This window comes from Tamandua tetradactyla, chromosome 4 (assembly GCF_023851605.1).
Source record: "Tamandua tetradactyla isolate mTamTet1 chromosome 4, mTamTet1.pri, whole genome shotgun sequence".
Taxonomy (NCBI): domain Eukaryota; kingdom Metazoa; phylum Chordata; class Mammalia; order Pilosa; family Myrmecophagidae; genus Tamandua; species Tamandua tetradactyla.
Window position 1 is genome coordinate 109,286,342 of NC_135330.1, and position 27,166 is coordinate 109,313,507.

The 27,166-nt window shown below is 39.8% G+C and overlaps 1 long non-coding RNA gene across 2 annotated transcripts in view; it reads left to right on the forward strand.

Moving 5' to 3' along the window:
* Positions 1–27,166, forward strand: part of LOC143679265 (uncharacterized) — an 85,984-nt gene that overhangs the window by 6,653 nt on the left and 52,165 nt on the right. For both annotated transcript variants that reach the window (XR_013173619.1, XR_013173618.1), the window contains exon 2: positions 22,660–22,976. This is a non-coding gene — a long non-coding RNA (uncharacterized LOC143679265). The remainder of the gene's footprint in view (positions 1–22,659; positions 22,977–27,166) is intronic.

Sequence of the window (27,166 nt, forward strand, 5' to 3'; positions counted from 1 at the left end):
CTGACCCTAAAATATATATGGAAATGGAAGGAACGCAAAATAGTCAAAACAACCTTGAAAAAGAAAAAATTAGAGGATTCACATTCCCAATTTTGAAACTTTACACTAAGCTACACTAATCAAGACTGTTTGGTGTTGGCATAACGATGGGCATATGGAACAATGGGATAAAATTGAGAGACCAAAAAAAAAAAAAGCCCTCAGATTTATAGACAACTGATTTTTGACAAGGGTGCCAAAGCAATTCAAAAGAAAAAGTCTTTTTAACAAAACAAATGGAGCTCAGACTGGATATCCACATGCAAAATAATAAAGTCGGACCTCTTCCTCACATCATACCTATTTAGATCATAGACCTAAATATAAGATCTAAGGTTATACAACTCTTAGATGAAAATATAGGGGAACACTTTTGTAACTTTGAGTAAGGCAAAACCTTCTTACACATGACACAAAAACATCAGCAGCAAAAGAAAAAACAGATAAATTGGACTCTATAAAAATTTTGAACTTTTGCGCATCAAACGACATTGTCAAGTAAGTGATAAGAATGGGAGGAAATAATTGTCAATCAAATATCTGATAAGGGTATCATATCCAGGATACATAAAGAACTCCTGTAACTCCATAACAAAAACCATCTGACATTTCCTCAAGGATTTAAACATAACGTTACTGTATCACCCAACAATTTCATTTGTAGGTATATATCCAAGAGAATTGAAAACATATGTTCATACAAAAACTTGTACCTAAATGTTCATAGCAGCAGTGTTCACAGTTGCCAAGAGTGGAAATAATCCATTTGTCCATCAACTGATGAACAGATAAACAAAGGTATATTTGTACAATGGAATATCATTTGGCCATAAAAAGGGATGAAGTCCTGATCAATGATACAACATAGACAAACTTTTGTAAACATCACACTAAGTGAAAGATGCATAGCACATGATTCCATTTATATAAACACCCAGGATTAAGCAAATCCATAGAAACAGGAAACAGATTAGTGGTCGCCAGGAGTTGGGGGAGGGGGAAAGGGGATTGACTGGTAAAGCTATGGTGTTTCTTTTTGGAGTAATTAAAATGCTCTAGAATTAGACAGTGGTGATGGATGCACAACTGTATGAATATATTAAAAACCACTGAATTTTGCACATTAGAGGGATGAACTTTATGGTATGTGAATTACGTCTTACTGAAGCTATTTTTTTCTTTAATTAAGGGGCAATCAATCCCACACTTGCACAGGACCAAAAGTAAATGCCTCCTTAAATTTTGATACCTGGGTACGTTGTTTGTTTCACCCTTGGCTTTGCTAATATGCAGTGGCACTCTACCACTGGTTGAGTCTCATACTTTATTTGGGTCTTACACTTCATTTAATTATACTGCTTCATTTTTGTATCCCCAGTTCCCCATACTGGCCCAACCCAAAAAACTAGATCTCCTTTGTCAGTCCTGATTGAAGCAGGAAGTATATCCACTGCCTCAGCTCCACCATCTATGGGAGTTAAGAGGAGTGTGCTGATTTTGGTAGAGTGGTTAGCCTACGTGACTTCCGAATTCCAATAACTTCCCTATCCCCCAAAGATGGATTTCCTGACTGGCATTTCAATGCCTTACCAAGGTTAGGAACCATGTTTGAGATTCCCCTAGTTGTGGCAATGAGAGATGTGAGTATCTGGACGTCAAAGCCTTTACTTTTATAGCATTTTTGATCAGACAGGTGGAAAATGGACATCTTGGGAGATCCAGGAGGAACTTTGCATTGTGTCATAATTTAATTGGCAATATTTATTCTTAGTTTTGTAATCAACATGCCTTGGAGTCTATGAAATGAGATAGAAAATATGGTATTTATAGACTTGGGATTTCACTTTATGTAAAATTTTATATCCTGCTTTTTTGTAACAGTATTTGTAACAAAATACTATTACAAAATACTATTTTTCTTTTTATAGATTAAATGTTTGTAAATAGCTCAATAATTAATGGCTGTACTATATATATATATATATATATATTTTTTTTTTTTTTTCACACGGGCTGGCACTGAGAATCAAACCCTGGTCTCTGGCATGGCAGGCGAGAATTCTGCCCCTGAGTCACCATTGCACCACCCTGTACAATATTTTATCCCATGGAAAACTCATTGTTAAATTAATTGACCCCCAATTCTTGTACATATTGATTGTTTGAAAAGTTCAAATTTGTTTTAGCTTACACTTTATTCAAGTAGTATCAACTTTAGTAATTTTTTGCCTATGGCAGAAATTTATTGCATATCTGTAGCATCTTTTTCAAACCACCCCTTCTCCTTCCTGGAGTTTACAATTCTTTGAAAAGATCTATGGTAGATTCTGAAACAAACCTTAGTAGAGGACCTGACTTATAGGTTCAGAGTTTTCCTGGACCAAGTATTTATGCCTTCTTTTGGGTCCTGGTTATTTCTCACCTCTGTTATCTTTGGAGCCTGTAAATCTGTCTCATGTCTGCCAGCTAAACTTCCAGCCCTGTCCCTAGACATTGTTCATATCCATGCCAGGAGATTCCCAAATATCCTGAACTCCATTATACCCTCATGGAACTTGCTTGTCTCTTTCCTACCATTTTCTGCATTTTAATGAAGGGTGAGGGTGTTGTTTGCTTGCTGGATAGTGAGCTCCATGAGGGAGTCTCTGTGTCTGTCTTGTTCCCCAAAGCGGAAGGGTGTCTGGTATGTAGTATTTGCTCAAATACCTGTTGAATAGATGCTATTACCTTAGGAGATATCACCAAATGACTTCAGGTTAAAATCCAGATTCCTTCCTGGGGATAGGGCAAGTATGGCCCTTTGAGACCCACCCTTACCAAACTCCTTGATCTTCTCCTCCCGTGCTATTTAGAGCCTCCTAAATTTATGTTCTTGTCCTACTGAACCATTTTCAGACCATGGAATATTTCATGAAATCTCTGTTCTCACTGGCTTTGAATTTTTTTCCTGGAACATTCTTCCCTAGATAATAGTTTGGTTACTTTCTTCTAATTGTTTTTAAAATCTGGCCTCATCTCATTTAGGAAAACTGGGTAATGTGCCTATAGACTGATCTGTGTGCCTTCCCAGTGTTTTCATTTAGGATTTTGCACTCACCTCTACCAAGGCACTTTTCAAGCTACAGTAATTGCGTTTCTTCTTGATAACAGAGCCTGAATCCTTTATCTTTATTTTTCCAGCACCATGTGTAACACATACTAGGTAGCAATACATGTTGGATGAGTGAATGAATGAATAGCTCAGGCTGGCGGGGGGTGGGGGGGGGGCAGAGGGAACCAATCAAAACTTTCCTAAATACCCAGAACTCAGAATTGTTGTTTTTTTATTTAATAAACAAACTCAAGAGCTGTCTGGCTCATCCCAAGCTAATTAGCAATGGTGAGGGTGACTTTTTAAAAAATTAGGCAGTTTTACTATTCAGAGCATTACTGGGAAATGACTTTTCAGTAATTGGATTTTTGCCTTTCTAGTATGTTTCTAAGCCTATTTTTAGGGTTCTTTTAATATTTCCTCTTGGATTTTAGTGTCAAGGCAGAGTGAACTTTTTTTATTGGCGAATCTAAGTTTATTGTTCATAGGGATGACAAATGCTATGCAACAATTAGAAGCAGTGAACTGAGATACAGCATTGATGACAGTGTAAAAACATAGCTGAGTGAAAAAGGTACAATTCAGAAATAGATCCACAACATAATACTATTTTCATAACTACAAACACATGAACATATAGAATAACACTCCAAAATTTTAAGAGGATATATACATATTCAAGGACAAGAGCAAACACAGGGTGGATGCTTTTGAGGAAGAGGGAAATGGGATTCAAAAGTGGGAATAAAGGGGGAAAACAATTAAGGAAAGGGGTCATAAACTGAAGAGAACAATCAACACATCTCCTCATCAACCGAGGTCCAATACTTATCCCTACCTTCCCCAATTCCAGGACTGTCACCGCTCTGTGAGGTCATGCTTGACTCTCCTGTGATGAGAGAATTCGCAGCTGCTTCCTCTGAATCTCCATAGTCTGCTCATTACACTGTGCTCAAAGCTCTATTTTGATACACATCACAGTCTATCATAATTATTGTTTTCTTGCTTTTCTTTCCCAGCTAGGTGGTGAGAATTTCAAAGGTGGGAACCGAGTCTTACTCATCCCTGTATCCGTAGCAACCAGCTCAATGCCTGGCATATGAAATGTTTATTGAGTGGCTGCACTAGTGAAGGAAGGGAATTGTGATAGAGAGAAACTTGTTCAAATCAAAGAAAATCGACAAGGTCAGCAGAAAGAAAATGGAGACGAAGTAGATTACAGGTCTGAATTGTTGCTAGCAGAGAGGAAAAAACCACTTGGCTATGGGTAGGAGAAGGAAGAGGATCAAAGAATGTCAGTGAGAGACTTCTATTTATTCTTAAGTGGGAAGATAAGAGCCTTTCTGGAATGCCTATCTCAGGGCAACATACCACCTGCATTCAGACTCCATTTCCTTAACCCTACTCTGGGATATTGCTCCAGAAATCTCCCCTTCCTTCTTCCATGCATCATCAATTTTCTCCTCTCTCTTGGGTCATTCTCATTAGCAAGACAAGATGCAAGGAAGTTATGGTATCTTCCACCTTTGAAGAATCCTTCCAAAATGTCTATACTCTCCTCCAACTGTCACTGCATTTATCTGCTCCCATTTTCAGCAAAACTTTGGCAGAGTTGTCTCTACTTACTGTTTCAACTTCACTCTCTTCCCATTCTTTCCTAATTCCACTGCAATTTGTCTCTGGCCCCAGAACAGTACTTGTAAAGGCCATTGATTATCCACAAATTGCCAGATCTGCAAGCCAATTCTCAGTTTTGATCTTCCTCTTTCAGTAGCATTTGAAAGCAGCACCTCCTCCTCCTCCTTGAAAAAGTTTAGTCATTTCCAGCAGGCTATTTTCTTGATTCTCCTATTTAATACATCCCTGTAAGTGGCTAATAGACATTTCACACTTAATGTCTACAAAATTTGGCTTCTGATTTCCACCTTGAAACTTGAGCTTTCTCCATCTTTCAGTTGCTTGGGTGACAGTGGAGTCCTCCTTGAGTCTTTCTTCCCCTCACACTCCACATCCAGTTCATCAGCATTGGTTCCACCTACAAAACAAATCCAGAATCTGATGACTTTGCACCACCTCAACTGACATCACCCTTGTCCAAATCACCACTATCTCCTTTCTGGGTTATCTTCTCATTACTTTCCCTGCTCTTACCCTTGCTAGCCACCCTCAACCCCCTATCCCAATCTATGCTCAGCAGAGCAGCCAGAGTGATGCTTCTAAAACCTAAGTCAGGTTATGTCTTTCTTCTGTTCTGAATCCCCCATTGGGTTCCCATCTCAGTCAGAGTAAAAGTAATTGGCCTTTCTTGATCTCTTTGGCCTTATCTCCTACAAATCTTTCACTCAATTACTCCCCTCTGGTTACATTGGTATCCTGGTTGCTCCTAGACCAGCTAAGATCCTGCTCTTGCCTCAGGATCTTTGCATTTGCTATTCTCTGCCTGGAACACTTTTTACACTAAATAGCTTGATGGCTTATTCTCTCACTGCTCAAATATCCCATTGTGAGGAAAACATTCCCTCTTAACCCTTTCTAAGACAGCCTCTTCTGCCTTCATTATCTTATTTTTATATTTGTTTTTTCTTATTTCTCATATATTTGTTTGTAGCTTTACTACACATTATATTTATGTTATCCAACTCCCCTTTCTGCTACGACTTGGTCTTTCGTATTAACTGTTTTATCTCCAACCAAGATACACATTGAGCATGTTAAAAGTATTTGTTGAACGAATAATCTATTCCCTTCAGGAAGACAATGACATTGCAAAGAGTGTCGGAGTTCCTTCTGAATGCAGCGTGCAGGAAACATCGGTGGCAAGAGCTGTTTCAGCCGTGGCCAGAGACTTAGAATCCAGCAAAATGAACTAAGGACAAGGGTAAATAAGTGTAATAGGCTGGCCAAGCAGAACTTTTGTAGGTTAAAACTAAACCAGCCCAGGGGAAACCTGATGGGCCTCCACCATCAGGTATAAGTGTGTACTGGGTAAAAGTTCTCCCTGAAGAACCAAACATTGTTCCTCCCACAATCTAGAGGTGTTTGATTGCTAGGACTTTGTGTATGTGTGTGTGCGTGCGTGTATGTATGTGTAGGACTTGGACTGTAGCACAGTGGGATGGAATCGGGGTGATCCCAAGTGCAGTCTCTTCCATATTCTTCTGGTGATAAGACGAAGAAAGGACCAGCAAGGTGAGTGAGGCATCTTCTTTGTGAGGGGGCTTGAGTAACTCCTTCTTATCAAATAAATATGCTGAGCCATCTGTCCCTGTTTTTAAACATTTCAGTGCCTTGTCCTTGGGTCTTTTGAATTATGAAATGTGGTTGTAATTCAGTAGTTTAAGGAAGTTAATATCTATAGAGTACGGTAAGTAGCACTTGTCTGGATATCATGGGAGAAGAGAGTGAATCAATCAAAATAAAATCTATTGCCTTGAATGAAGCGATGTGGTAAATGTCCTAAAAGACTCAAATAGGACCTGGGTATGACAGGGATTCATTCATTCACTCATGCAGCACAAGTGCTCACTGTGAGGAACTCCTAAAAGCCAATAGTTGACTTTTTGTATTCCTTAAATCAAGCCTTGAGCCTTCAGCATAGTAGAAGCTCTGTAATTATTTGCGGAATTATTTTCTTGTCTACCTACTGTGTAGGAGTCTTTTAGACATTGAAGCATAATTTTGCAGCTAGGAAAGACTTTCTCTCTGGGAGTTCGTAAACTTGAATAGATAAGCCATCATTCAAAAATTTCTTTCCATTCCTCTGCAATTCTTTTAGAAATCTACCAGCATTTCCTTTTTACCTTCTGGTAACTATTGCATGTATTTTTCAGTGACATCAATAGGATTTTTGAGGCTTTCCTGGGGCTGTTAAAAAGTAGTCAAAGTAACAACATAAACAAACCATATCTCTAGCTGATTCCACCCCCAAAGAAAGGTCTAAGAATTTGAAGAATAGACAAAATCTGGCCTGGTGAAGGGATGCAAAGGCAAAGAAAGGAAGCTGTTTTATCCATGAACTAAAATATTGAGTCTCCAAGAAAGGTAGTAGCTAAAGCTTACTTAAATTAGGCTAAGAGTTACCCCCAAATGAACCTCTTTTGTTGCTCAGATGTGGCCTCTCTCTCTCAGCCAGTACAACAAGCAAACCAATGGCCTCCCCCTCTCTACATGGGACATAACTCTCAGGGGTGTAAACCTTCCTGGCAATGTGGAACAGAAATCCTAGAATGAGATGGGACTCAGCATCAAGGGATTGAGAAAACCTTCTTGACAAAAGGGGAAAGAGAGAAATGAGACAAAGTGTCAATGACTGAGAGATTTCAAACAGAGTCAAGAGGTTATCCTGGAGGTTTTTCTTATGTGTTATATATCACCTTTTTAGTTAAGGTATATTGGAGAGGCTAGAGGGAAGTGCCTGAAAATATAGAGCTGTGTTCCAGTAGCCATGTTTCTTGAAGATGATTGTAAAATAATATAGTTTTCTCAATGTGACTGTGTGATTGTGAAAACCTTGTGTCTGAGGCTCCTTTTATCTACCTTATCGACAGTCAAGTAAAACATACAGATTAAAAATAAATAATAGGGGGAACAAATGTTAAAATAAATTTAGTAGATTGAAATGCTAGTGATCAATGAAAAGGAGTAGTAAGGGGTATAGAAAAAAATAAGGGAAACAAAGGCTAAAATGTATTAGGTAGATGGAAATATTAGCAGTCAATGAGAGGGAGGGGTAAGGGGTATGGTGTGTATGAGGTTTTTTTTTTCTTTTTGTTTCTTTTTCTGAATTGATGCAAATGTTCTAAGAAATGATCATGGTGATTATACTGTGAGTATTCAATTATATATCAAGAATGGAATGATCATATGGTAAGAATGTTCATGTTTGTGCGTTATGTTTAAAAAAGATTTTTTTAATTAAAAAACAAAGAAAGGTAGTAGCTAGCACCTGAATTCAAAATATATGTGCCCTTTGGAAATACCAGTTTTCACCAGGCTAAGAGTCCTGACCAGAGCACACAGCTTGTCCAGTGGTGTGAAACCTGAATTTTACACCTCTTTTTTTCTGTTCTGGGCCCTCTCAATATCCCCTTGTGTGGATGTCATTACATGATGAATTACAAGTTTACATAGGACTGAAGGAATCACTGAAGAATGAAAAGTTAGCTGTGAGTTGAGGCTTCTTTGCAGCATTTCTCTCCTAGGAATATTCTACCTGATATGGGGAGGCTCCAAGTTTCAGTGCCTTAGTGTGTCCGATATATTGGACAGTGACTGAGAAAATAAAATATGTACTTTTCCCTCAATACCGCATTTAAACAAGCATGTCAGCTACCACCTCCTTTGCACTCCACCCTCTTGGTCTTTCTTACCATGACCTTCCATTGAACTCCTTTATGAAAAACATCCTATCACATTGGTTGAGTCTTACAGCTGTACATTTTTCCAGTTCCAGCATATATACTAAAGACCTTTCACCCAGTTTGGTTCTGTTTTCCTTATAGGGCTGAACAGTAGATCTCAAATGTCAAGCATGTGGTTTCCTGATGATGGTAGTTCTAATGAATGATGACGTCTATAGCTTCTTCCAACCCAACGTACAGGGACAGGTGTCCTTGAGTATCTTATTCAAAATATTTAGAAGTGTTTGACCTAAGAACCAGGTTCCTGATGAAAAAGACCTGGGCTCAAGTCTGCACCTTACCCTTACTCACTCCATGATCTTGGATAGTTGCTTAACTACTTGCAGCCTCACTTTCTCCATCATCAGGATTAAATAAGAATGCATGCGACTGGCAGGAATTGAGGGCTTGACACACAGCTAGCCTTCAAACATCAGAAGTTCTCACTGGTATCATCGTTACTAAAAGTCTCTTATCCATGGGAGATCTTGCTAACCAGTCATGGTATGCATTGCAGCTTAACCTCAGAATACTTTCCAAAACTGGATTTTGAGCAGCCACTACTTAGTGGCTGGCTTTATCTCATGAGAGCACCCCCATTGCCATCTTTGACTTTAAGAGCTATTGGCACTTGAGCAGATATAAGACATCTTGTTATGGGGACAGCAGGATAGGGTGAGAGGGGTCAGGGTCCACTTCGGGGCTGGGAATGGAGAGGGGAGAAGAGGGAGTCAGAGCTATGAATCAAGCATATGATGCCATAACTAAAGGTTAGACAAAACAAGAAACAAACTAGATAAGGAATCTGAGAAAGAAAGCAGGGAAGGAATTCAGTTTCCCATGGGTAAGAAAAGCTTGTATGTCCACAGTTGAATCCAGTCCCAGGGGAAGAGGAGGAGCATGAAATCCAGATGAAAACTCCCAGGAACGGTGACCTAAGGCTGATGACACAGCAGGGAATCTCATGACAGTGCCCCTAGCTGCAACCTGATGAGGGGACTGGTATTGCCTGTCCTCTCACCTTGTTTTTGAGCAGTCTCGTAATGATGGTGTATTTCTTTGTCACGTAAGGCAAAGCTCCTCATGCAACTCTTATTAGTTTTAACTGTTTTCTCATGCGTACATGAAGACAGCTGCTTTCTTCAATGTAAGTGTTCCTTTACCTGCCCAGATTTTCGGTTCCAGAGGAAACAATATTCATGATGAAGCAATTGCATGGAGTTTCCTATGAAACAGAGACCTGTCTAGGTGTTTTGAGTTGAACCGCAATGTACAATGTTCTACTCAGAAGTTAGAGAAACACGTAATATTGGTACAAGGATCTTAAACTTTTGAATTTTCTAGAACTTTTGAATAATTTGTCCCACTATCCTTGAGACTGCTAATATTTTGAATATCCTAGGTTGTTTTGAATCGTGAAGAGGCACAAAACTTCTTGGAAAGACCCCATGCTATGGGAAACATGGTTATTCTAGTTAAGGTTTAAAAGGGCCTATGGCTGTTTATTTAGCAAATGAACCCTTGCGTAATATTGTTCCTTTGGAAGAGTGATTCCTCAGTCCTGAACAAGTGGCTTTCCAAAAAGCTTTGTAAAAATAACCAGTTCATACAGAGAGAAGGCTAATAGTAAAGTTTCTCTCACAGGTTACATATGCCATTTGAGGCCAATTCATTGAAAATGCAGCTATGTTACATGAGAAAGAAACTTCCAGCCTTTGATGTCCTTGTCTGTCTACAGGACAGTCCCTTTCCTTACAAACTATTTAGATGGCTCTTGAGAGAGACTGGAACAATGCCTGTGTGTGTCCCAAACCTGTGTGTCCTCAGACCCATACTGCTCTTTCTCTTCCCCACTCTCTATGGCAGAGACTGACCCTTGAAGTCTGTATTTTCCAGGCTTTCTTTTCAGCTGGTTTCTGGCTGGTTTGGCCAATGTGTGGTGGTGATGGGAGATGGGAAAGAACAGGAGGAAGGGAGGAGCAAGGATATCTCTCCCCTCTCTCTCTGCCTTGGCAGTATCTCCATCTGTGGTTATATCTCTCCAGCTCCCACAGGACAGACTCAGGATCATCCTGGTTTCCACTGGGAACTCCCAACCCCAGGCTCTGGGAACATGCTCTCCTCTCTTTGTTCCTTCATCTTGGGGTGGTAGCAGCTTCCTTTGTTGCTAATCTCTGGTTTATCCACTGTTCCTTGATTAGATTCCCAGCCTCCTTCATCACATGTTAAGGAGTTTATTGCCTTAAATTTCCTCTATTTAAAATTCTTTATTTTCCTAATTGGACCCTGACTGTCATTGTATTGCATTCTTTTCATTTTTTCCCTATTTCTCTGATAAAGATTAAGTGCCTATGGTAATGCTACCTCAGGTGAGCCAGCATTCAAATGAAAGGGGTATTTCAAGAGAAGAAAGGAAGTGGTCGTGAATTTTGTGCTCAGGCAAAATTGTCAAGTCAGCAATTTCTTTGTCCCCTTCTTTTCTATATTCTTTATTACCCCCTGTATTAGTCAGGGTTCTCTAGGGAAACAGAACCAGCAGGATATGCATATAATTTTATGGGATTTTAAAATAGAAATTGGCTCATGTGACAGTGAGGATTGGCAAGTCTGAATCCTGTAGTACACAGGCTGCAAGTTGGGAACTCCAATGAAGGCTGTGGATGAATTCCCCATGAGAAGATGGCTGACTGAAGAACAGATGGAAATTCTCTCTTCTGTCTGCTGAAAGAAATCATCAGTTCTCCCTTTAAGGCCTTCAACTGAGAAAATGAGACTTCTCTCATTGCTGAAGGCAATCTCTTTTGTTGATTACAGTTATAATCAGCCATAAATACAATCAGCTGACTGATGAGTTAAATCCATGAAGTATCCTCACAGTACCGAACCAGTATCAAACCAGTACTTGCTTGACCAAACATCTGGACACCATCATCTGGCCAAGTTTACCTGTGAACTTAACCACCCCCCTCCCCCTTTTCCCAATTACTTTGTATTCCTGTGCTAGTCTATCACTTTTCACCTTCCCCATCGCTGCTCTTCAATCTGCCTCAGGCTTGCCTCCTTCTCCAAAGTTACTCCAAGAGCCTTGATTATGGAGAAGAGGACAGGTCTGCAATGTTAGTTCATGGGAAAATCACCAGAAAAGACCCCACCCTTTGATCTCTTTCCTGTTTGTTTCCCGATTTGTTCTGATGTTTCATGTGTGTTCACTATTTCCTCTGAAGTCTTTTCATCACTTTAAGATGAGCATTTTAAAAGAGGAGCTGTCCTACAGAACTCAAGCAGATGAATGTGTGTTGAGCACCTACAACTCCAGTCCAGTCTACAAAGTACAGAGAGGTTATAAGAAGAATGGGAAAGACTTATACAGAAAGTGGGAGCGACCATTTCTCCTGTTTCCTCAAGCTATATTTCTGTCCCACCTCCTTTACCAAGCTGCCATTTTCTAAGGGCACTATTTTAAATGGATTCTCAATAAAACTTTACATTTGCAGACAATTTTTAATTCACATATTATTCATGTTCTGATGATCTCATTCTGTCCTCAGATCCTCTTTAGAATAAACTGGGGGCTCAAATACATATGCACAGGGAACCCCTGTGTATTTGCTGCCCCAGGGGTCCTGGGATAAAGGAAAGAACACTGTTCAGCTCACAGATCTTTAGGGAACATGTTGTCCTCATGGTGTCTGGGTGACGTAGTGGGGTAGTGCTATAACAAGCCCAGCTCAAATAAGTACATTGGGCCAAGTGAAAAAACTCTTATTCTATTGCAACATCTGTATAGCTTCCTCTTACTTTCTTCTCTGGCTACTCCCTCACTGTCACCATAACATGTGCAGAGGAAAATTCAGAGGCAAAACCATTTAGGAAGGACATACATTTACTTGCAAAGAAACTCACAAAGAAGGCTGTAGAAGAACAGGCTCATCAAATGAAAAAAGGAATTCAAGCATTTAATGGAACAAAATCCACAACATAAACTAAAATGATCCACCTCACAGTTGGCCTGTTTTGTGTTAAAGTTTGGAAATTTCCTTTCACCATTATCAGACCCACTAAGGTTGTGACATATCATGGCGGTTATGAGGGTGCACTGCTCACTCTCCCTCCAAGGGAGAACCTGCCTTGGAAAAAGCAGTTAGCAGGCAGCTCCAGCTTGCTGCACCTTTGACCCGCCACAGCAATCACACTGAGGCCAGGGAGAGGAGAGCCTGGGTACTCTTCTAAAGGGCAAACTTTTCTCTGGAGCTCTCTGTTGACCTAGCAGAGACTTTCCCACAGCTGTGCTGGACTCTAAGGCTCCTGCTACTCCATCCTCCCTCCTTCCCCCTCTCCTCTCACTGGTGTCAGACCCACTGATGATCTGAAGGTTCTCCCCACCCCCTCTTCCTCCCTCACCCCTTTATCCTATCCCCAATAAATATTTGCAAGCTTAATTCTGTCTTTGCATCTGATTCCCAGATAACCCAAACTGATATGGACATCTTTGTATATCAGCTTTGAAAATGTCAGGGCAGAAGCTTTTGCTGGGAAAATGAAAACTTGAGCAATTTTTTTTACGTTAAAAAAGGGTGTAAGGTTTCATTTATTTGAAAGAGAGAAGAGCTGGAAGCAAATTAAAGGTGCACCACCTTTTCATCTGTGGCTTATCTGCAGCCCCAAAGTGTTTTAATGATTTTTTTTCTCTAACCATGGCTTGTGCTGTGCACACTTTTGCATACCAGCAAGAGGGCAGGGTCTCAGTTGTGCGACTAAAATCACAAGAGGTATAACAAAGCAGCATTAGAGGAGAAAGCCTGGCTGGTTGATGTGATTTATCCTGCAGTTCTTGGTGATGAACTAAATAATGGTCCCCAAAGATGGCCATGTCCTAATTCCCAGAACCTGTGAATATGTGACCTCACAAGGCAAAAGGGATTTTGCAGATGTGATTAAGTTAAGGATCTTGTTTTAGTTTGCTAAGTTGCCAAAAGGCAATACACCAGAAATGGATTGGTTTTTAAAATGGGAATATATTAAATTACAAGCTTATAGTTTTGAGGCTGTGAAAATGTCCGTATTAAGTCATCATCAAGTCAATGCTTTCTTTCTGAAGACGAGCTGTTGACAGTCCTCAGTGCACATGGCGACGTCTGCTGGTCTCTTCCTTCTCTTCTCAGTTTCATTGATTCCAGCTTCTGGCTTCAGTGGCTTCCTTCTCTTTGTGGTTTCTTTCTTTTTCTCTGTGTGGCCATCTCTCTCAGTTCCTCTGCCTTTTCTCTCTTATAAAGGACTCCAATAAGAAGGTCAAGACCTACTTGGGGTGGGCCTCAACTGAAATAACTTACTCAAAATCCTACCCACTAGGGCGGGCCACAGTGGCTCAGCAGGCAGAGTTCTCACCTGCCATGCTGGAGACTCAGGTTCGATTCCTGGTGCCTGCCCAGGCCAAAAATAGAAAAGAAAAAAATGCTACCTATTATAGGTCTACACCCACAGGAATAGATTTGCTTCAAGAACATGATCTTTTCTGGGGTCCATAACAGCTTCAAACCATCACAGATCTTGAGTTATCTGAGTGAACCTATGTCATCACAAAGGTCCTACGGGAAGTCAGGGAGAAAAGTGAGATGTGGAGATAAGAGCTGCTGACTTTAAAGATAGAGAAATGTAGCCAAGGAAGGCAGTCAACCTCTAAAAGCTGGAAAGGCTAGGAAACTGATATTCAGCTAGCCTCCAGAAGGAACACAGCTCTGCCAGTGCCTCAATTTTAGACCAGTGAGATTGACTTTGGACCTCTGACCTCCAGAACATAAGATAATAAATGTGTGTCATTTTAAGCCACTAAGCTTGGGGTCATTTGTTAAACAGCCAGAATAAACTAATATGATCATATTAAAGATTGTAATTTTATCTTTTTCTTGGCACATTCTGGCATTTGGAGTCAGCCTATGGGCTCTGAAAAATTTCACATGAAAGGTATCACTTGGGTCCTTCTTTGTGTTATTATTTAATTAATTCACTCAAAAACATCCATGTAGTATAGTGATTAAGAGTCAGATCAAGAGCTAGGTTTGAGGCCTGGCTCTTCCATTTAGCAATTGTGTGATCTTGCTAAATTACTTAATCTCCTTGGATTTCAATTTCACCATCTTCAAATACTTCGGGGTGGGCGAACTATGGCCTTTGGGCCACCTCCATCCTGCTACTTGTTTTTTGCAAACTTTTGGGACTGTAGCCCACATGCATTTGCTTACATATTGTCTGTGGCTGCTTTTGCACCACCACGACAAAATTGAGTGGTTATGACTGGAACTATACCGGCCACAGAGCTGAAAATATTTATTATCTCATCCCTTACAGAAAAAGTTTGCCTCATAGTATCTACCACCTCATAGCAAATTTATGAGGATAAACCAAGTGCTTAGAAAAGTTGCTTGGCAATTAGAAAGAGCTTAATTAAATGTTAGATATTACTGTTGTCATTATTATTATTATTATCATCAGCATTATTTAGTATCAACTATACACCATGCACTGTGGGCCCTCCACTTCTGTCACTTCCAGGAGACCCCAGACAAGTTCATGAACCTAGACCACAGAACCTTTCTTGGGGCTCTCTCTGTCGGCATCAATGCCCACTTCCAGATTTGGGACCATCTTGAGTCCTAGTTGGGGAAAACTGGAGAGGAAGAAAAAGGGAATAAGCTCACCACTGGTTCAGTGCCATTTCAAATTCTATATTCTTCAATCACTTTCCATAGTCCTCAGATTCCTACGACAACATTCTAGTCAGGTCCTATAGCTGCATGTAGTGGGTGAGACTGGGTGGCATGTGCTCATTCCATCTTACCTAGAACTGGATTTTCTTCTTAAGTTTAGTAGGGTCAATTTCAAGGCAGAATGCTAAGTACTGTGGGGATATAAAAAAATGGATACAGCTTGGGTTCCTGCTCTAAACAAACTTGATAGAAAGTAAGAGAGTTCAGTGTGCTCCCCACAAGTCAGGGTTTGGTCTTTTTCCTGTGTTATATGTTGGGAGAAGGAAAAGGGTGGACAAAAACTCCAGGCATGCTGGGATTTCAGCAAAATGGAGCTGACAGGAAAAAGGTTAAAGCAAAGACAGGGTAGTTTGGGGCCAGGGAATGGGCGAGGAGGTTTACTTGAGGGCAAGCAAACTGGGGAGTCCTGGTGCACTAAGTAAAAAGAGGTCCAGCCCCAGATCTAGAATGGTGCCATGGAATATTGAGATATGGGTTTGTCTCTGCTTAGGGAGAAATTTAAAAATTGGTGGAATATTTTGGGGCAAGAGGACCTGTTGAGGAGGAGTCTGGGAGATCTGTTTATAAGCTTCAGCAACTTAGGCAGAAAAAGTGGGGCTCAGCGTGAGGCCCCCATCCTAGAAAGAGCAGGCATTAAAGCAAGGCTAGATGAGATACTATAGAGGAGAAGGTCCTGATGAAAGCGCCAGCCCTTTACATAAACTTCCACTGGTGGTCGGGAGCACCATAAATTGGGAAACTACATAAAGAATGTGTAATATCCTGGGACAGATGAGCCTGAAAGAAGAGAAGCAGAGGAACTAGCAGCCTTTACTGGAGCACCCATTCCAAAGGAGAAGTCCATTTAAATGTAAGCCCCATCAACAGAACTGTGATTCTCAAAGTTAATGCACACAGGAGGTGTTTTGATTTGCTAAAACTGCAGAATGCAGTAGATCAGAAACGGGTTAACTTCTAACAAGGGGGATTTATTAAGTTACAGTTCTCAGGCCATGAAAATGACAAAATTAAGGCATCAAAAAGATGATATCTTCCCTGAGGAAAGGCTGCTGCCATCTGAGAAGGTATATGGCAACGTCTGCTGGTCATTCTCTTCTGGGCTTAGCTTCTGATTTCAGGGGTTTTCTCTCTCTACTCCTGTGGGTCCTTGCTTGTTTCTCCCGGACCATTTCTCTCTCAACTCTCTGGGCTTTGACTGTCTTTTATCCTCTTCCCAAAGGACTCCAATAAAGGATTAATATCCACCTTGAATGGGATGGGTCACATCTCAATTCAAATAGCCTAATCAGAAAGTCTCACCAACAATAGGTCTGCCCCCACAAGAATGGGTTAAAAGAGCATTGTCTATTCTGAGGTACATAACAGATTTAAACCAGTGCAGAAGGCAACTGGGTTTTAAAAATGCAGATTCTCAGTTAGCACACTTGGGGAGGTCCAGAAATCTGCATTTCTGGCAGAGAATTCTGATGTGGCTGGTCCACAGATCACACCGGGAGTTCCTCCTCTCTGTTCAGACTGGCACAGGTGTCTGACCACAGGGGAGGTCCATCCTGGTGAGGAGCTGTAGCCAGCATGTGATGGTGGTGGGATGAGAAATAGGTGGCACAATGGGATAAGCACCCAACAGTCCCCAAAGCAGGCTTCCCCAATAAAAGCTGTCTTCTGGAATGTGGCTTAGTCTGGGAGGCTCCAAACAAGGCTTTTTATTCATTTCTGCTTCAAAATAGAATGTCTGAGTCTGTAGTTACCTAAAGTAGAAAATAATGGTCATGAAAGGGAGCCCAGCTGGGCTGCCCCAGAAGCGAGCCTCAAGGGCAGGCACAGAAAGGAAGAGGGAAGAAGGCCATGGCTGGATGTCTTTTAAGAGTCAGTAAACCACCCAGTAGTAAAACACGTATCAATTCGTATTTAGTCTCTAAGCCATCCGCCTGGCAATGCCCCTTCTCCTAAAACCCATTGGAGGGGAGAAGTAGTGTGTGATCGAACATTCATGATCTATGGGGGAATTTGTTTTCCTAGAAGGGATGAAAACTATTTTGTATGTTTGAACGGAGGAAATCCAAAGAATATTAACTCATGTTAATACTTCCTGGACTTACGGCAATAACCACAAAATTGAATGCTTGTCCCCCAGGCAACTTTGAACAGAATCCAAAACCTTCATCTGTAATATCTGTGCTTGCTACAGGAAATTTTACTGCAAGAGAATGACAAAACACATTCCTTAAGCATTTTTTTTTTTTCAAAAACCCTTGAGAACTTCCCCGGGGGGTCTCGCTTACAGACAACGAAAGCCATTCTGGAGCTTCCAGTGATCAAACCTGGAACAATTTCAGCAACAAAATAAATCATCATAGTAAGAGATTAGAACCCATAAAGCAAACTAAGTATCCATGAGTACATATTGATGTAAGTAAATAATTGAATACATTATAAATGGGAGAGAAGGGACAGCTCCTCTTTATAGTAGAATTCTAATAATAATAATAATAATAATTTGAAAAAACATACATAGAAATAGAAAATCACTGTTCGGCAAACACCACAGTAATAATTTTTGCAGGTGAGCATCATCAGTGGATGCTAAAATTACGGAGTGAAAGTGTGATGAGAAACAGGATATTTGTATATTGTAGACCACCTTCTCCCCTTGAGGTATTCTTACCTACAGAAGGAAAAATAGTAACTTTATTATGAAGATATATGGCAAATGTCACCGTAACCAACTGATTCAAGTAAAAATCACCATAATAAGATATAGACACCATTCATTTTCTAGTGCAAAGTGCTGAGAAATGCAAACTCCTGTGGTCTCTCCAACAATGTATAACCTCAATATAATCATGAGAAAAAAACAGAAAATCCAAATCAAGTGACATTCTGTCAAATACCTGGCCTATAATCTTTTAGAAAAACGGAGTAGCTACCCCAATTTGAAGAAACTAGGAGACATGACAACTGAAGGCAGTGCAGGTCCTGGACGAAGTCTGGATAAGAAAAAGACCTTAGGGGAACAACTATTGAAATTCAAATAAGATCTATAGATTAGTTAATTAACCAGTGTACTATGGTTATGTAAGATGCTGATATTAGAGGAACTGGGGAAGGGGATAAAAATGCCATGTACTATTTTTGCAGATTTTTCTTAAGTCTAAAATTGTTTCAAAATAAAAAGTTAGAAAAGAAAAGAAAGAGCCGTTCTGAATTCTATAAAGGTATTCTTTCACCTTCTATTTATGAGTTGAAATAGGCAGAAATGCAGAAGTATGTATACGGTATATGACATTCTACATTTTATAGCACATATAGGGTATATAATTCAACTAAATATAGTCTTTAGGTACATTTTAATAAGTTGGACATTATTTGATTAGAAATTTAATGGCCTAATGTTTTAAGTCTGTGGAAAGATAATTTTTGGCTTACATAATTTTGACTTCTGGTATTTTTTCTAGAAAAGCAATCCTCCATAAAAGTGAGAATGGCTCACAAACGTATCACCTTTATCAGAAAGCATGAAGAGGTTGAAAGAATTTTGCCAGGAAGGTGTTCTTACCATCTTTCGTTTTCTGGTTATAAATTGCTATCGATTTAAATAAAATATTTTGTAGCTTAACACAACAATTGTACTAAAGGGTTTGGTGTAATATATCATTATTCAAGATTTTGAGCAAATACATTGATTATAAATAACGGTTAAAAGAGACATGGCCTAATTCAACTCTGGATTCTGAGAAGAGTTTCCAATCCCAAAGTCTCAGAATCAACAGGAACATTTTTTGGGCAAATTAATTACAGGAGCCTGTTTTATGGAACCCGTAAAGATGTATGAAAACATGTATGACTCTCCAAAAGGAAACGAAACTGGGCACCAATGCAATTCCTTTCCGATTTGAAGAAGGAGTATATTCCCTACCTCCTATACAAAGAATACCATACATTGATTTTTGGAAAGCAGAGAGACCTTAGTACTGGAAATAGTAACTGAAATGGTGAAAAAAAGAGATGGGTAATATTTAGTGGGTGTCAGTGTGTTTGCATATGTAAGTTATTTGCCAAAACTTAGGCCAATCTATGATTTTTGTAAAATTACTGGTTAATTTTTTCAGGCAGCACCCCTTTAAGATAGAGAGAAGCTAATATTTATACTGCTTGCTATGTGCCAGGCATGGTTCTACGTGTTTTCCATATTGACATGCACAACCCTATTACGGAGATACTGGCTATAATCTCCACGCACAGGTCCACTTACAGCTCAGAGGGGTTCTCTAACCAGCCAGGTGGCTAGTAAATGGCAGAACCAGGATTCAAATCTGGGTAGTCTGGCTCCAGAGTAGCGCTCTCAACTGCTAAACCATACTTAGCATCTTTTAGGGTTTGCTTCCTTGGTGTATTATGTTCTTATTTCTTTTCTGGCCCCATACCATGCATCTTCTGTTGGCTCTTGACATAGAGGTAATTACGGTTAATACCTTATAAGCACATTATATAAATTACAATCACTTAATTCTCATGACAACAATGGAGACCTTTAGTGTCTCCATTTTGCAAACTGGGGTTAAGTAACAGCCTTATGTCAGATAACCACTGAATAGCCAAGATAGGGCCAAGTATTAGAGTGCCACTGAGGTAGAGCTGTTATTCTTATATATTGTGGTCTATGAACTTTGAAGGATGTTGCAGATTGCCATTTGGTCCCCAAATGTATTCTTTCCTTCTTCCATATCCTGGAATTTGGAGTGAATGCAAAACCATTCCCCTTTGGATGTCATTTCCCACATGCTGTTGAAGCGAGATTTGACCAGGCAACCAAGCTCTATCCAATGGAATGTGAGCAAAAGGGACGCCTGCAGCTTCTACTTTCCTTGTCTAAAACATATTGCTCTCTCTAGGATTCTTTTTTATTCTGACTGTCAGATAAAACAGAGCTGCCAAGCTAGTCTGGACCTGCCTAATTTTTTTAAGTATTTGAGAGAGTTTTGTTGTTGTCGTCATTAAGAGTTTAACTTCTACCATAATACAATGGTATGACGATTATGTACCGGAACCAATTAAAGTTTTCCAAATGATCACCCATGCTGTTAGTCCACAATCTAAGCATTCTGAAAACAATTGTTGCATAGAGCTGTTCTAGGTTCATTAGTTTAGGAACAGAAATACTGTTATTCATTTAACTGGGATTTTTTCAATGACATGTGTGCCTTTTGTAATACATCATTAAAAAATGAGGTAGTATAATAGTTAATGACACAGAAGGAAATACGTTCAGCTTTTTTTAAATGGAAAAAAAGCACCTTATAAAACAGTAAGTAAAGGGAGATCCCTGACTTGTTTAACAAGAAATAGGAAAAAGATGGAAATATTAACAATGGGTCTCATTAGGTTGAGTAATCACGGGATATTTTTGTTTCTTCTAAATTTTTTGGTTATCTGTGCTTATAATATTTTTCCAAATTAATTTTATTAATTTTAGAAAAAAATTAAAATGCAATAAAAGTGGTATATATTATATGAGAAAGAGAGGCTGCTGTAACAAATATAACTCCAAAATGTGGTGGCTTCAAGAGCTAGAGTTTCAGTCCTAGCTCATGTAACAGGCCCAGATGTAGGTTCCAGGTGGGTCTATGGCTGTAGTCTGTTCAGGCCAACAGAGCCTCCAGCGTATTTAATAAGTAGCTCTCAAGTCACCATGGGCATCTCCATTCCCATCAGAGGAATGAAGAAAGGGCATGGGACAGTATGCATGGGAGACATTTAAGGGTCAGGCCCCAAACTGGCATGAATTCTAACCATGTTCCATTGACAAGAACTCAGCCTTGCTGCACCTAACTGCACATCTTTATCCCCATCATCATTAATCTACAAGGTGATACCACTGAATCCCAGCTATTCATTGAGATTAAGCAAGTAATTAAACAATATGGTCTTTTTTCTTTTAATCTTTTGGACTATTTTTTTGGTTCAGCCCTAGTGTTGCTAAAATATAATTTATCAATTTTCATGTCAAAAATCTTTTTTTGGAGGAAATATTCATCTTCCCCATACAGAGAATTTCTGATATTCTCCCAAGCAGTGGGGACAACAAATCATAGATTGAGCTCTCGATCTTGGCATTTATCCCTATGAAACTTATTCCTACAAAGGATAGGCTAAACTTACTTAAAATTATGCCTAAGAGTTACCCCAGAGAACCTCTTTTGTTGCTCAGTTGTGGTCTCTTTCTCTAATCCAACTCAGCAGGTGAACTCACTGTTCTCCCCCGCCTATGTGGGACATGACTCCCAGGGAAGTAAATCTCCCTGGCAACATGGGACAGAACTCCTGGGATTCACTGGGACCTGGCCTCATGGGATTGAGAAAGCCTTCTTGACCAAAAGGGGAAAGAGAGAAATGAGACAAAATAAAGTTTCAGTAGCTGAGAGATTTCAAATGGAGTTGAGAGGTTATCCTGGAGGTTATTCTTATGCATTATAGAGATGTCCCTTTTTAGTATATGGTGTAATAGAGTGGCTAGAGGGAAGTACCTGAAACTGTTGAGCTGTGTTCTAGTAGCCTTGATTCTTGAAGGTGACTGTATAATGATATAACTTTTACACTGTGACTGTGTGATAGTGAAAACCTTGTGTCTAATGCTCCTTTTATCTAGAGTATGGACAGATGAGTAAAAAAAATGGATAAAAAACAAATAAATAATAAGAAGGATAAGAGGTCAAATAAATTGGGTTGATTGAAATACTAGAGGTCAATGAGAGGGAGGGGTAAGAGGTATTGGGCGTATGAGTTTTTTCTTTTTTCTTATTTATCTTTTTATTTATTCACCACTTTTTCTGGAGTGATGCAGATGTTCTAAAAATGATCATGGTGATGAATGTACAACTACGTAATGATATTTTGAGCCATTGACTGTACACCATGTATGGACTGTATGAATGTGAAGACTTATCAATATAAATATTTTTTTAAAATCTTTTTTCATAAAAGGCATGGAATTGAAGATCTTCTCTCCTGCAAGATTCAGGACTTTCCTTGTTATTTTTCAGCTTCATAGCAATCATATTGATTTATTTTGTTGTTATGCTCTAACTATGTTTTGTTTCTAAGCAAGTGGCACCTATTATTTACAGGTCAGGAAAATAGCTGACATTCAATCTTGTCTCTGGGGTGAAGCAAATGAATTGCAAGATTAGAATTGCAAAACCAGTCAGTTTTGAAACCACAGAATTCAGAAGTTTGGTATTTTCTTCCTTTAAATCCTAGATCACTATCTGTGGTGACCTTGCTGTTTGCGTTTTGATTTTATAGATCATATGCAATACATTCTTTTTCATCCTCTCTCCATCCTTGCCTTTTCTGTTCTTTCTTCCAGTAAAGAACAGAATGGCAGCCCAAAGCGTATGAGACATTTTCTCTGATGATGACAACAGAATTTTTCTTCTGATCAAAGATAAGTCATGAGCCCTTCAACAACTGCTTCCTCTTACCCCATCTGAAGTGTTCTGTTGACAGAAATGCTTCTGTTCAGTAATTCTGATAAGAACACAGAGGCAGTGGGCTAAGAGACCTGAAGTTCTGAGTCAGGGAAACAGAAGATGAAGTAACCTTGACGCTTTAACTTTTAAGGCTAAGGAAAAATTAAAGATCATGAACAACTATTACACTAGCTACTTATTTCACAGGACAGAGGTAAGAAAGGAATTGGGCTAAACAAATCTATGTCTTAAACCAAGGGGAAATTGGTAAGAGTGGGTAATCCAATACTCTACAATATACCAAGTCTCATTCTTTTCTGGACATATTCTTCCCACCATTTACATACTCTTCCATGCTTCTCCTTCCCCCCCTCTTCCTTCCCTGACTCTCTTGTCTGCTTCTTTCTCATCTGTTTTTGCTTGGTCACCATCCTTAGCTATTTATACATCTTCCTCACACCTTGAGATTGCCACACAATGGAATGGAATATTCTAAAATATATACATTTATTCACAAACATTTTAGGCACTGAATGTCAGACCCTGTGATAAATAGGTCCTGGCTGTCCAAAGAATGAATGAGATGAGGTTCCTTCTCCCAAGTAGTTCACAGACTATTTAGAAACTTAAACTCTTTGGAAATGTGGAAGGAAGAAGAGAGAATTTTTCCAGAAGAGGGTCAGGAAAGATACCCCAGAGAAGAGAACACTTTGAGTTGCGTCTCAAAGCACAAGTAGGATTTTGCCCGAGAGAAAAAGAGGGAAAGGCCTTTCAGGGAAGAAGGAACAACCACGTAAACTTATTTTTTTTTTCTTGAAAAAAGATTTCCTAGCACTAAATGAACATCATAAATCATCAAAGAGAGAGTATTTTCTTCCATACCTATCATCAGATGTGTACCAAAGATGTTAAAGAAAGCTTTTTCTATCCAGAACCCAGTTAATGTGAATTCCCATCATTTGGGACCACAGCTGAGCAACAACCAGTAACAGAACTGGAGTCTCCGAGTAGCCACAAGATCTATTGTGCCATTTCTCTACTTATTGAGGAATTACTCAGCTGCTGGCGCAGAGCCTCTTTCTGAATAGTATAGACATCATTCTAAGAAAGCAAAATGGAGACTGCCACATAGGGTGGGGGAAGGAAAAGGGGTTCGCGTCAGGGACTACTGAGGCAGACTTAGCGGGAGCAGTGAGAAGTGATAGCTGGTATTCTAAGAGTATGGGAGGAGTAGATTTGAGGAGGGGTTAGGATTCCCAGTCACAACAGTCCAAGAACATCACATGAAAAGGCAAAGAGGTTGGCATGCTATGGTTGCCTCTGCACAGTAAACAGATTTCACTGATGGCCATTATGATGAAAATGGATCATTTACAGAGGAGATTAAATTTGGTTCAGTGTGTTCCATCTTAGAAGGCAGTTTTATAATTAATTTTTGAAAGAATGCCATCTAAAGCTGTTTACATTTTCTTTGAAAAGGGCTGCTTTAATTCGGAAAAGTTTGATATCTAGATCAAGTAATTCCTTGTAAGGTATTATGTTTTACTCAATATTACTTTGCTCTTTCTTTTTTTTTTTACTCCTCTCTTATTTCAACTTAACTTCTTCTCATTGCCTTTACCCCTTAAGTCAACTGGTTAGCAAGAAGGACCAGGAAAAGACATCCCACGCTCTGTTCCTACCCAAGGTTGGATACGGCTGAGCCAAGCTGTGGCACCTCGGAGTGGGACAGGTTTCAAGAGGAAGCATCATATTTAACCAAACAGCTCTACATTTAATTTCGAACAAAAGTTCAAAGCATTTTAAACGCTTTTTACTTTGTTGCTCTCACCTACCACTTGCTTATATAACAGAATCATTGTTAATGAGAAAAATCTCACTGGCAAGCAGCATCTTAAATTAGAGTGAATCATTGAAACCTTGGTATGGCCACTTCTGATAAGTTGTGGTAAAAAATCTTATGCTTGTTTAGAGAATTACATTTTACAAAGTGCTTTCCGCTGGATAATGCCAAGTGTTGGTGGGGATGTGGGTGTTATAAACCTTCTTGGTGGAATAGATTGCAGAGACCAATTGGTGAAGCAGAGGTTCTTAACTTTAGATGCACGTTAGGATACTTGGATGCTTTTAAAATCCTGACCCTGGATCCTACTCAGAACAAAACTAGCATCTCTGGTTATGGAACCCAGGCAGCAGTATTTTTTTAAGGCTTCCCAAGGGATTTCAATGTGTAGCCAAGATTGAGAATTATTGCTGAAGAGCCAACTGGCTGTACTTAGTCCAATTTGGTAGATACGCTTTTTGCCTAGGAGGCTATTTAATTCAATATCTATAGGAGGTGTTATTAACAACTAGTGGGGATGTCTAGGGTAAGCTGGGGTGTAAAATCACCCTATCTAAAACCCAGATGCTATGTTCTGGGTCTATCTCAGAGAAAATTTCACATCAGTTCATTAAAGAACATGTATGGGCATGCACTCTGTGTCATATTAATGATAAGCTGCTGTAGTCCTTCTGTAGATGTCTATACCTGGGGGAATGCATGGGTAAGGTGAACCAAATGTACACAAAGATACATTTTTCACATGTGAGTTTATCTTAAAACCCATACTAAGTGGGAAAAGAAAGAAATAGAGTGCAATCCTTCACACAGAAACACTTATGTAAATTGGAAATACATGAATCCAAAACAATGCAACTTTAGTAAGAAGGTACATGAAATACAGGGTGTTCTAGTTTGCTAGCTGCTAGAATGCAATATACCAGAAAAGGAATGGGTTTTAACAAGGGGAATTTAATGAGTTGCTAGTTTACAGACCTAAGGCCGAGAATTAAAACAAGTCTATAGAAATAAAGTCCAATCAAAGGCATCCAGGGAAAGATACCTTGGTTCAAGAAGGCCGATGAAGTTCAGGGTTTCTCTCTCATCTGGAAAGGCACATGGCGAACACAGTCAGGGCTTCTCTCTCAGCTGGAAGGGCACATGGCAAATATGGCATCATCTGCTAGCTTACTCTCCTGGCTTCTGGTTTCATGAAGCTCCCCGGGAGGCATTTTCCTTCTTCATCTCCAATGGACTCTCCACTTCGTGGTGCTGCAGCATTCTCTGCTCTCTCTGAGTCTCTCATTCTCCAAAATGTTTCCTCTTTATAGGACTCCAATAAACCAATCAAGACCCACTCAAATGGGTGGAGACATGTAATCCCCTAATCCAGTTTAACAACTGTTCTTAACTAAATCTCATCAACCAGGGAGATGATCCCATCACAGTCCCAAATACACAGCATTGAATAGAGACTATTCTACCTTTAAGAAATGGGATCTATATTAAAACATGGCTTTTCTTAGGGGGCATACTTCCCTTCAAACCAGCACACAGGGCAAGGAGAGGAGTTTGAGTAGGAAATGGGGATAAATGAGAATAAACACATCTCTAACTAACTAACTAACCAACTAAGAGAGTGGCTATGGGAGGATGACTCATGTACCCCAGTGAACGCATGTTGTTAATCTTAACCCATGTCCCTGGGGGTGTGAACCCGTTGTAAAAAAGAACCTTCTGAAGATGCTGTTTTCAGTTACGGTGTGACCAATGGAACCAGGGTGGCCTCAACCTGGATTACAGGAGGACTTCTACAGAGAAGTCAACAGAAGTCAGAAAGGAGAGGACATTTGTAAGGGCTATGGACAGAAATGCAAGCTAAGGAACCCCAAGAGGACCTTCAGCCAGCACTAGAATGTACAGACTCTGGGAGAGGGAAGTCTTGCTGAAATCTTGATGTTGAACTTCTTCCAGTCTCCAAACTGTGAGTCAATAAATCCCTAATGTTTAAGTTAACCCGTTGTGTATTATTTGTCATGGCAACCCTGACAAACCAATGGCAAATGTACCATGTACTAAAGAGTATGATGAGCTCAGCCTCTCTGTCCCTGAGACCCCAAACAATACCACCACCCTCAAATCAACAAAAGTCATAAGAAATCTCATATAACAAACATGTCACCAAGTTGTGGGGGACACAAAGGACACATTACCCCACCCCACTGACCCAAAAACACACCTGTGTGTGACAAAAGTTCACGCTTGAGTCCATTCCCCCAAACAGCCCAGTCATTTGGACCCCTCAGCACTTGAGGAGGTGATGCCATGTGTATTTTCCAAGGAAGAAAATAAGGTCCAAGGAATTTAAATAACTTGATGAAAATAACTGAGGCTAATAAAAAACATCGCTAATTCCAACCCATGGCTCCCACCCTCAGGCCAATGAGTTTCCCATGCTGTTTTCATTATAGATTACTAAGACTAGAGGCTCCTCATCACCTCTTTCTGAATTGTTCCATTGCTCAGTCTCTTGCCTTACTAATTTAGGGCTATGCAACAAATATTTATTTACAATATTATTG